The sequence below is a fragment of the Lichenostomus cassidix genome, chromosome 1Aa (assembly GCF_008360975.1).
Source record: "Lichenostomus cassidix isolate B80296 chromosome 1Aa, HeHo_3.0, whole genome shotgun sequence".
NCBI classification, from domain to species: domain Eukaryota; kingdom Metazoa; phylum Chordata; class Aves; order Passeriformes; family Meliphagidae; genus Lichenostomus; species Lichenostomus cassidix.
Window position 1 is genome coordinate 1,701,752 of NC_139480.1, and position 13,064 is coordinate 1,714,815.

Here is a 13,064-nt window from a genome sequence, read left to right on the forward strand (position 1 = left end):
GAATTCCTGGCTGGGATGGAATTCCCAGAGAAGCTGTGGCTGCCCCTGGATCCCTGGGATGGCCAAGGCCAGTCCTGGAGCAACCTGGGACAGTGGGAAATGTCCCTGGGTGGTAGGAGGGTGGAAAAATGTGATTTTAAGGTTCCTTTCTAACCCCAAACCATTCCAGGATTCCATAATTCCCTGAAGGATTTTGTATGGTTTTTTCAATCCATTCCTCTGAACTGCCTTGGCTGAAAAAAACCCCAAAATGTTGAAGCTGCATCTTTGCTTCTGAGCTCCCTCTGACCACAGAACAGCCTCTTTTTTTATTTTTTTTCTGCCCAAATCCACCATGGAAAACTGGAGCCTTGGAGGAGCTGATGTTCCTCAGCCTGAGGAATTCCTCAGCCAGCTGCTCCCTGGGAAGTGTTTCCCAAAAATCTTTGGGAATGTCTGAGCTCCCTGAATCCCAATTAGTCACCCAGAGCTGCTTCAGTTCATCCTATTTAATAAAAAAAAACATTTCTGGGCTCAAGGGAGGTGTTTGGGTTTTCCCAGAGCTCCAAACTGTGATAAAATCCCATTTTTTTTCAGGGAAAAGGCTCTGGGGAGGAAGCTGCTCAGCCCGAGGGGCTCTGGAAGTGGAAGGCAGTGAAAATTAATGGATACAAACATGAATTCAAGGGTTTTATTGTGTTTTTTAGAACCTAAATCTTCACTCACTTCTCACCCCTCTGCTTCTCAAGAATTATTCTCTTTTTTGCTGCTGACTCCACTTGCAAATCAAATAATTGTGACTCAATCACATCTTATTAAAAAAAAAAAAAAAACAAAATCCAAAACTCTGAACTGGTTTTCACTCCCAATTTCCCTCTGAACATTTCACAAAATCCCTCTTCTAAATAATTCACAGTACAGACAATATTATCAGAAGCCCTGCTGCTCCCACACCTCAATTAAATCTACAATATAGGAAGAGAGAAATTAATGGAAGATTTGGTCCTGTGGTTGTTAGGAAAAAAAAAATCTCCCCCATTTCCCAGCTGAGAGCACCCTGGGAAATAATCTCTAGCTTTGGGAAATATAGAAATTTCTTTTTAATAAAGTTATAAATGAATTTTTTTTTTTTTGGCAGGGGAGATTTAATCAGCAATGAATTTAGCAATAATATTGGATAGATTTTGCTTTGCTGAGGAGGAAAGAGATGAAAAGCAGGGTTGGGAGGAGGCAGGGTGACAAGATTGGGGTGGAATTAATTTAAAATTTTCCATCAGGTGCTTTTCCATCCAGGTGGGATTGGAGGCAGGATGGGTTTGGAATTGGAGAGCAGCTGAGGAACAGGAGAAGATCCCAACTTGGACTTGCTGGATTTCCTCTGGATTTTCTCACCAGTGTCTGCAGAATCATATTAAAGACATAAAATTATAAATATAAATTAGAGAGAAGGGAAGAAGCGCTAAGAGGGTTTATTGCAATTTATTCTGATGAAAAGTCAGAATTCACCACAGATTTTCAGTGGTTTTGGAAGGATATCTCCACCTCATCCTCGTGGGTGAGGAACTTTATCCCTAAGCAGTCATTGGGGTTTTTTTTTAATATTAATTTGGAATTCTGGAAGTGTCTAGCATTGGATGAGGCTTGGAGCAATATGGGATGACAGAAGGTGTCCTTGCCCAGGGCAGGGGTGGGAATGGGGGATTTTGAGGGTCCTTCCCAACCCAAACCATTCCTGGTTCTGCAATTCCATGAATGTCATTCCAACTTTTCAATGGTTCAAAAGATATTCCATGAATTGCTGGTTTCAGCTAACCTTCCAATGGCTGAAAAGATATTCCATGATATTTCAACCTTCCAATGGTTCAAAAGATATTCCATTAATATCATTCCAACCTTCCAATGGCTGAAAATATATTCCCTGAGTATCACTTCAACCTTCCAATGGTTCAAAAGATATTCCATGAATATTGGGATGATATTCCATGAACTGTTGGTTTCAGCTAACCTGTCTTTGGTTGAAAAGACATTCCATGAATATCACTCTAACCTTCCAATGGTTCAAACAATATTCCATGAATATTGGGATGATATTCCATGAATTATTGGTTTCAGCCAACCTTTCTTTGGTTGAAAAGATATTCCATGAATATCATTCCAACCTTCCAATGGTTCAAAAGATATTCCATGAATGTCACTCCAACCTTCCAATGGTTCAAAAGATATTCCATGGATATCGTTCCAACATTCCAAAGGTTCAGAAGATATTCCATGAGTGTCACTCCAACCTTCCAATGGTTCAAAAGGTATTCTATTAATATCACTTCAGTCTTTCAGTGGTTGGAAAGGTATTCCATGAATATCATTCCAACTTTCCATGGTTCAAAAGACATTCCATGAATATTGGTATGATATTTCATGAATAATTGGTTTCAGCCAACCTTCCAATGGTTGAAAAGATATCCCATGAAGGTCACTCCAACCTTCCAATGGTTCAAGTGATATTCCATGGATGTCACTTCAATCTTTCAGTGGTTGAAAAGGTATTCCATGAATACCATTCCAACTTTCCATGGTTCAAAAGATATTCCATGAATATTGGTATGATATTCCATGAATTGTTGGTTTCAGCCAACCTTCCAATAGTTCAAAAGACATTCCATGAATATCACTCCAACCTTTCAATGGTTCTGTAATTCCATGAGTATCACTCTAACCTTCCAATGGTTCAAAACATATTCCATGAATATTGGGATGATATTCCATGAATTGTTGGTTTCAGTTAACTTTCCAATGGTTGAAAAGATATTCCATGAACATCACTCCAACCTTCCAATGGTTCAAAAGAAATTCCATGAATTGTTGGTTTCAGCCAACCTTCCAATGGCTGAAAAGATATTCCATGGATATCACTTCAGTCTTTCATTGGTTGGAAAGATACTCCATGAATATAATTCCAACCTTCCAATGGTTCAAAATATATTCCATGAATATTGGTATGATATTCCATAAATTGTTGGTTTCAGCCAACCTTCCAATGGTTGAAAAGACATTCCATGAATATCATTCCAACTTTCCAATGGTTCAAAAGACATTCCGTGAATATTGGATGATATTCCATGAATTGTTGGTTTCAGCCAACCTTCAAAGGTTCAAAAGACATTCCACAAATGTCACTCCAACCTTTCCACATTTCCTCACCTTTCCCAGCTCCTCGCAGCTCCTGTTGCTCAGCTTTGTCTTCTCCAGGCTGCCAGAGGTGAGGAGGTGGAACGTGGAGCTGCAGCCCTTCGGCCAGAGCTGGGTCACTTGGGACAAAAATGGGTCCTTTCACTGCACGAGCTTCCCTGGAGGGGAAAAGGGGGAAATTCCTGCTGAAAATGGGGATAAAAAAGCAGATTTTGTGTCTGGCAGAGTTCCTGGTGGTGCAGGTGGGAGTGGGAATCGATCCTGGCATTCCCCATCCCACAAAAACTGCTCCCAGTCCTCTCAGAGCTTCTGGGGTTTGCAAAGGTGACAACCACATCTCGTGGATTTGGGGGTTTGTGGATTTGTGGATTTCTGGATTTATGGGTTTGTGGATTTATAGATTTATTGATTTATGGATTCATGGATTGATAGATTCATGGATTTTTGGATGTATGGATTTATGGATTTGTGGATTTATAGATTTATGGGTTTATGGATTTATGGATTTGTGGATTTATGGATTTGTGGATTTATGGATTTATAGATTTATAGATTTTTGGACTTGTGGATTTATGGGTTTATGGGTTTATAGATTTATGAGTTTGTGGATTTATAGATTTATAGATTTATGGATTTGTGAATTTATGGATTTATAGATTTCTAGATTTTGGATTTATGGGTTTATGTATTTATAGATTTATGGATTTGTGGATTTATGGATTTATAGATTTCTGGATTTCTGGACTTGTGGGTTTATGGATTTATAGATTAATGGATTTATGGCTTTATGAGTTTATGGATTTATGGATTTATGGACTTGAGGATTTATAGATTTCTGGATTTTGGGATTTCTGGATTTCTGGACTTGTGGATTTATGGGTTTATGGATTTATGGATTTATGGGTTTATAGATTTATGGATTTATGGGTTTATGGGTTTCTGGATTTATGGATTTATGGATTTATGGGCTTCTGGATTTATGGATTTATGGATTTATGGACTTATGGGCTTATGGATTTATGGATGGATTGGATGGATGGATGGTTTATGGTTTATGGATGGATGGTTTATGGATTTATGGACATATGGATTTATGTATTTGTGGATTTAGGGATTTATGGATTTATAGATTTCTGGATTTCTGGATGTATGGATTTATGGATGTATGGATTTAGGATTTATAGATTCCTGGATTTCTGGATTTATAGATTTCTGGATTTCTGGATGTATGGATGTATGGATGTATGGATTTCTGGATTTAGGATTTATGGATTTACGAAGCTGGGAGAGAGCTCCAAGGTGATTTACCCTGACCTCACCCATGGTGCAGAAATCCCAAAGAATTCCATCCTGTCAATCCTACAAGGTGTTGGTGTAGAGGGAAAGCTTTTCCAGCACAAATGTCATCAGAAATGTTTAATTTAATTAAAGTTTCTTACCAAACTACCCCACAAAACTCATAAAAAACTTATTAAATCACTCCATAATCTCCAAAATGTGGGGAAAATGGGATCTTAGGAGATATCCAAGGAGTTTAGGAAGAAATGAGATCCTAACTCTCCTCCCTGTGTTTTCCCTGGAAATGAGTTTGGAGAATTCAGTGCTTCCCTGAAAACCTCAGCACAGAAAATTCTGGGAGGTGAAGCAGCCAAAAATTCAAAGTTTTCCTTTTAGTCAAATTTCCCAACCAGGAGCATGGAAAAGAAATGAAGAATAGGAAAAAATAGAATGGAATAAAAGGAAATAGAATAGAATAGAATAGAATAGAATAGAATAGAATGGAATGGAATAGAATTTGAATAGAATAGGATAGGATTAGAATAGAATAGGATAGAATAGAAAAGAATAGAATGGAATAGAATAGAATAGAATAGAATAGAATAGAATAGAATAGAATAGAATAGAATAGAATAGAATAGAATAGAATAGAATTAGAATAGAATAGAATAGAATAGAATAGAATTAGAATAGAATAGAATAGAATTACAATGGAATAGAATAGGATAGGATAGAATAGAATAGAATATAGAATAGAATAGAATAGAATAGAATAGAATAGAATAGAATTAGAATAGAATTACAATAGGATAGGATAGGATAGGATAGAATAGAGTAGAATTAGAATAGAATAGGATAGGATAGAATAGAATAGGATAGAATAGAATTACAATAGAATAGGATAGAATGGAATAGAATGGAATAGAATTAGAATAGAATAGGATAGAATAGGATAGGATAGAATAGAATAGAATTACAATGGAGTAGAATAGGATAGAATGGAATAGAATGGAATAGAATAGAATAAAATTAGAATAGAATTACAATAGGATAGGATAGGATAGGATAGGATAGAATTAGAATAGAATAGGATAGGATAGAATAGAATAGATTAGAATAAAATAAAATTAGGATGATAGGATAGGATAGGATTAGGATTAGGATAGGATAGGATAGGATAGGATAGGATAGGATAGGATAGGATAGGATAGAAATAGAATAGAATAGGATAGAATTAGAATAAGAATAGGATAGATCAGAATAGAATAGGATAGGCTAGAATAGGATAGAATAGAACAGAATTACAATAGGATAGAATAGAATAGAATGGAATAGAATGGAATAAAATAGGATAGGATAGGATAGGATAGGATAGGATAGGATAGGATAGATTAGAATAAAATTAGAATAGAATAGGATAGGATAAGATAGGATAGAATTACAATAGAATAGAATAGAATAGAATAGAATAGAATAGAATAGAGTAGAATAGAGTAGAATAGAATTGGAATAGAATAGGATAGAATAGAATAGAATAGAATTACAATAGAATAGAATTACAATAAAATAGAATAGAATTACAATAGAATAGGATAGGATAGAATAGAATAAAATTAGAATAGAATAGGATAGAATAGACTAGGATATAAATAAAAGAGAATAGAATAAAATAAAATAAAAAAATAAAATTAAATAAAATAAATATAATAGAAATAAAATAAAATAAAATAAAATAAAATACCCCTTTTCCTGGGAAAAGTGAGCAGTGAAGTACAGCAGACAAAACCTTAGAGAATTTCTCATTTACTTCAAAGGACTCAACTCTTTGGGCATAATTTGGTGAAACCTGAGACTGAAAACAAATGGAATATCAGGAAAAAAAGTAAAAATCAACAGTTATATCTGTGGGAGAGCTCAAAAAATCCCAGGAAAATAGTGTTGAATCAGGAAAAAATAGGTTATCATGGATTTCTTCCAAGCTGTGCTCTTAGCAGTGAAATTAGAAATTCTCCTGCTGAAAAGTTCAGGGCAGAGGGAAAACATTAAATTTTTCCTCTGGAGTAAATTTGATTTTTAATTGGGCAAATGGAATGAGATCTGTTTTAATTATGGAAATAAAAGCACAATGGGAGGAATTAATTCTGAGTGTTAATGACCTGAAGGATGATGATGATGATGTTCTCAGCACAGCTGAAGGATAATAAATAATATTATAATAATATTAAATAAATATTATAATAATATTAAATAAATATTATCATAATATAAATATTAATAAATAAATAATAATTTAATAAATAATAATTAAATTATATATAATATAATTTCTATTATAAATATTATATATATATAAATATATATTATTATATAAATAATATATATATTTATAATATATATGTTTATATTTATATAAATAAATATATAATAAATATATATAAATATATATTTATATATATAAATAAATATATAAAAATTATATATATATATTTATATAAATATATATAATATTTATTATATAAATAAATTTATATATATAATATAACGAATATATAAATAATTAAATAAAAATAACTAATAATAATATTAATTTAATAAATAATTCATTTATGAAATAAAAAAACCTCCCAGGTTGGACAAATAACACCCAAAAATTTGGGGTTGGATTTGGTCATCTTGGAGATCTTTTCCATCAGAAATGATTCCAGGATTGGATGAATCCCTCAGGTTGGAAAACTGAATTTCCCATCCACATTCTTACCCCTTTTTGCCTTTTTTTAGTTTACTTTTTCTTCCATCCCAAGCCGTTGGAAGCAGAAAATTGGGGAGAAAGAAGAAGAAAATATTAAATCACTTCCAGATTTTTTTGGGAAAAAAAAAAAAAAAATCACCACAGGCTGCAGCAGAATCTCTCTGGCAACCCAAAGCTCAGGGAATTTAAAAATTAAAGATTCTCTGGAACTCAGAGCTCATGGAATTTAAAAATTAAGATTTTCTGGCATCCCAAAGCTCAGGGAATTTAAAGATTTAAAGATTTTCTGGCATCTCAGAGCTCAGGGAATTTAAAAATTAAGATTCTCTGGAACCCCAAAGCTCGTGGAATTTAAAAATTAAAGATTCTCTGGAACTCAGAGCTCAGGGAATTTAAAGAATTAAAGATTTTCTGGAACCCCAAAGCTCATGGAATTAAAAAATTAAGATTCTCTGGAACCCCAAAGGTCATGGAATTTATAAATTCAGATTCTCTGGCAACCTAAAGCTCATGGAATTTAAAAATTAAGATTCCCTGTAACCCCAGAGCTCATGGAATTTAAAAATTAAAAATTCATGGAATTTAAAAATTAAGATTCTCTGACACCCCAAAGCTCGTGGAATTTAAAGAATTAACAATTCATGGAATTTAAAAATTAAGATTTTCTGGCATCTCAGAGCTCAGGGAATTTAAAAATTAAGATTCTCTGGAACCTCAGAGCTCATGGGATTTAAAGAATAAAAAATTCATGGAATTTAAGGAATTAAAGATTCTCTGGAACCTCAAAGCTCATGGAATTTAAAAATTAGGATTCTCTGGAACCTCAGAGCTTATGGAATTTAAAGAATTAAAGATTCTCTGTCATCTCAGAGCTCATGGAATTTAAAGAATTAAAGATTTTCTGGAACCCCAAAGCTCATGGAATTAAAAAATTCAGATTCTCTGGAACCCCAAAGCTCGTGGAATTTAAAAATTAGGATTCTCTGGCACCTCAGAGCTCATGGGATTTAAAGAATTAAAAATTCATGGAATTTAAAGAAAGATTCTCTGGAACTCAGAGCTCATGGAATTTAAAGAATAAAAAAATCATGGAATTTAAAGAATTAAAGATTCTCTGGAACCCCAAAGCTCGTGGAATTTAAAGAATTAAAAATTATCTGGCAACCCAGAGCTCATGGAATTTAAAAATTAAAAATTCATGGAATTTAAAAATTCAGATTTTCTGGAACCCCAAAGCTCGTGGAATTTAAAAATTCAGATTCTCTGGCAACCTAAAGCTCATGGAATTTAAAAATTAAGATTCTCTGGCATCTCAGAGCTCAGGGAATTTAAAAATTAAGATTCTCTGGAACCCCAAAGCTTATGGAATTTAAAGAATTAAAAATTCATGGAATTTAAGGAAAGATTCTCTGAAACCTCAGAGCTCAGGGAATTTAAAAATTAAAGATTCTCTGGCATCTCAGAGCTCATGGGATTTAAAAATTAAGATTCTCTGACACCCCAAAGCTCATGGAATTTAAAGAATTAAGATTTTCTGGGATCTCAGAGCTCATGGAATTTAAAAATTAAGATTCTCTGGCAACCCAAAGCTCATGGAATTTAAAAATTAAGATTCTCTGGAACCTCAGAGCTCATGGAATTTAAAAATTAAGATTTTCTGGAACCCCAGAGCTCAGGGAATTTAAAGAATTAAAGATTCATGGAATTTAAAAATTAAGATTCTCTGGAACCTCAGAGCTCATGGAATTTAAAGAATTAAAGATTCTCTGGAACTCAGAGCTCATGGGATTTAAAGAATTAAAAATTCATGGAATTTCAAGAAAGATTCTCTGGAACCTCAGAGCTCATGGAATTTAAAAATTAAGATTCTCTGGGATCTCAGAGCTCATGGAATTTAAAGAATTAAAGATTTTCTAAAACCCCAAAGCTCATGGAATTTAAAAATTAAGATTCTTTGGAACCCCAAAGGTCATGGAATTTAAAATTTCAGATTCTCTGGAACCCCAAAGCTCATGGAATTTAAAAATTAAGATTCTCTGGAACCTCAGAGCTCATGGAATTTAAAGAATTAATAATTAAATTTATTAATTCAAATAAGTCAATAATTTTAAAGCATTTATTAAGTGTTTTAATTATTTAACATAAAATAATGTAAATTATATGATTAGGTTGTAATGTAAAAGAATATAAAATGTGATCTTATGTTAATATTGAAGAAATGGATCATTTAAATCAATTTAAAATTTAGAACGATTTAAATGTAAATATTCAAATAATTCAAATAATTTAAATAATTTCATATTTTATTATATTTTATTTGTATATTTGTATTTATATATTTGTATATTTATATATTTATATATTTATATTTATATATTTATATATTTATATATTTATATATTTATATATTTATATATTTATATATTTATACATTTATACATTTATATATTTTGTATATTTATATATTTATATATTTATATATTTTATTCTATATAAGGAAATACTATAGATGATATTATTAAATTATAACCTAAAATAATATAAATTATAAATTTATAATGGCCTTAAATAATTAAAAAATTCAATAATTTAAATGATTTAAACCAAATTAAATAACTTTTAAATTGACTAAATAAGAATTTCAAATTCAATAAATTGAACAAATTTTGAAAATCTGTTTAAAAACCACATTTTTCACTCAAATCCTGGTTTTCCACACCCAGAATAAGTTGATTTCATCACCTTTTTTCCTTCATATAAATCCCCTGGAAAAAAAATCTCTTTAAAATTGGGTTTTCATGATAGCAAAATGAACTTATCCATGGCCACGAGAAACCTTGATTTTATCACATCCATATAAATATATTTTAGTTATAAATAAAAGAAATAGAAATCAATATTTATAAATCTAAATCAATAAATAGAATTTTTCTACTTTTTCTATTTTTATAAATATTTTTATAAATATATTATAAATATTTTTATAAATCTAAATCAATAAATAGAATTTTTTTATTTTTTCTATTTTTATAAATATTTTTAGAAATGTTTTATAAATATTTTAATAAATAGAAATCAATATTTATAAATATTTTGTATGAATAATTTTCTATAAGTGACAAAATCAATATGTTATCATTTATATAAATATAAATATAAACATGAATATAAATATAAATATAAATATAAAAATAGAATAATATAAAATAGAATAATATAAAAATAGAATAATATAAAATAGAATAATATAAATGATAAATATAATAATATAAAAATAGAATAATATAAAAATAGAATAATATATAAAAATAGAATAATATAAAAATATAATGATATAAAAATAGAAATATTACATTTTTAAATTTAAACTGAAATATTTTCTAATAAATACTTAATAGTTAAAAATATTTGTAAATACCAATAATATGAATCAATAATATTTGATTTTAGGGTTGCAGAGCTGCAGTCAGGCTGTTGCTGGTTTAATTGATTTATTTTTAACATAATAAATTGAATTTTCTCACCTCCTCTCTGGGCTGCTCAGGGACACGTTGAGCTCCTGAGGGACATTTGGGACATCAGGTGGCTTTGGGTGGAGGAAAAACTGATGGGAAATCTCGGTGGGAGGAGCCAAACCCCTGCAGAGAGGGAAAATAAAATAAAATAAAATTTAAAAATAAAATGAAATTAAATAGAATCAAGTGAAATAAAAAATAAAAAAAAAACCCCAAAAAACAAATAAACAAAAAAAACCCCATAAAATGAAATATAAAATAAAATAAAATGTAAAATAATAAAAAATAAAATGAAATAAAATAACATAGCATAAAATAAGATAAGATAAAATAAAATAAAATAAAAATAATAAAATAAAATAAAAATAAAATAAATAATAAAATAATAAATAAAATAAAATATAAAAACGCATAAAATGAAATATAAAATAAAATAAAATAAAATAGAATAAAATAAAATATAAAATAATAATAAAAAATAAAATAAAATAAAACATAAAATAATAATAAAATAAAATAACATAACAGAAAATAAAATAACATAAAATAATAAAAATAAAATCAAATGAAATAAAATGCCATCAGGTGGCTTTGGGTTGAGGAAAATCTGATGGGAAATCTCGGTGGGAGGAGCCAAACCCTGCAGAGAGGGAAAATCAAATACAATAAAATTTAAAAAGAAAATAAAATAAATAAAATAAAATTAAAAAAAAAAAAATATATATATAAAAATGAAAAAATAAAACATAAAATGAAATATAAAATAGAATAAAATAAAAGATAAAATAATAAAAAATGAAATAAAATAAAATAAAATATAAAATAATAAAAATAAAATAACATAGCATAAAATAACATAAAATATAATAAAATAAATAAAATAAAATAACAAATAAAATTAAAAAATAAAATAAAATATAAAATAAAAAAATAAAATATAAAATGAAATATAAACCAAAATAAAATAAAATACAATAAAATACAATATAAAATAATTTAAAAAATAAAATAAAATAAAAAATACGATAAAATAAAATATAAAATAATAAAAAAATAAAATAACATAAAATAAGAAAAATTAAAATAAAATGAAATAAAATGCCATCAGGTGGCTTTGGGTTGAGGAAAATCTGATGGGAAATCTCGGTGGGAGGAGCCAAACCCCTGGAAAGAGGTAAAAATCAAATACAATAAAATTTTAAAATAAAATAAAATTAAATAGAATCAAATAAAATAAAAAATAAAATCCAAAAACAACCCCAAAAAACAAATAAACAACAAAAAAACCCATAAAATGAAATATAAAATAAAATAAAATGTAAAATAATAAAAAAATTAAATAAAATAAAATAACATAGCATAAAATAACATAAAATAAAATAAAATAAAAATAATAAAATAAAATAAAATAAAATAAAATACAATCAAATACAATAAAATAAAATATAAAATAATAATAAAAAATAAAATAAAATAAAACATAAAATAATAATAATAAAATAAAATAACATAAAATAAAATAACATAAAAAAATAAAAATAAAAAAAAAATGAAATAAAATGCCATCAGGTGGCTTTAGGTTGTGGAAAACCTGATGGGAAATCTCGGTGGGAGGAGCCAAACCCCTGCAGAGAGACAGAAATCAAATACAATCAAATTTTAAAATAAAATAAAATAAATAAAATAAAATTTAAAAAAAAATATATAAAATAGAAAAAAACCCACGAAATGAAATATAAAATAGAATAAAATAAAATATAAAATAATAAAAAAATAAAATAAAATAATTTTAAAAAATAAAATCATAAAATAACATAGCATAAAATAAATAAAATAAAATAAAATAAAAATAAAATTAAAAAATAATTTAAAAAATAAAATCAAAAAATAAAACATAAAATGAAATATAAAACAAAATAACATAAAATAAAAATAGAATAAAATAAAATATAAAATTAAAAAGAATAAAAGAATAAAATAATAAATAAAATAAAATAATAAAATAAAATAAAAATAAAAATAAAATAAAATAATAAACATAAATTTAACAAAAATTTCTAGGGATTTATTTGTAGGACTACATTTTAAATTTTAAACTTGTAGGGCTACATTTTAAATATTTCAATTTAAAGTTTTAAATTTATTATTTCATTTACAAAGTTTGAATTTTAAATTGGTAGGACCGAATTTTAAATTTGTAGGACTGAATTTTTAATTTGTAGGACTACATTTTAAATTTGTAGGGCTGAATTTTGCATATTTCAATTTAAAATTTTTAATTTAATATTTCATATACAAATTTTAAATTTCAAATCTGTAGGACTGAATCTTAAATTTGTAGGACCAAATTTTCAATT

General features: G+C 28.2%; 1 long non-coding RNA gene across 2 annotated transcripts; it reads right to left on the minus strand.

Moving 5' to 3' along the window:
• Nucleotides 1-799: 799 nt before the first annotated feature.
• Nucleotides 800-10,831, minus strand: LOC146443056 (uncharacterized). 2 transcript variants are annotated; one of them, XR_014856416.1, is made up of 4 exons: nt 10,717-10,831; nt 7,202-7,231; nt 3,178-3,323; nt 800-1,377 (listed from the first exon to the last, which is right to left on the minus strand). It is a non-coding gene; the product is annotated as an uncharacterized LOC146443056 (long non-coding RNA). The 2 variants fall into 2 exon arrangements; XR_014856415.1 differs by lacking the exon at nt 7,202-7,231.
• Between the last annotated feature and the right edge of the window lie 2,233 nt (nt 10,832-13,064).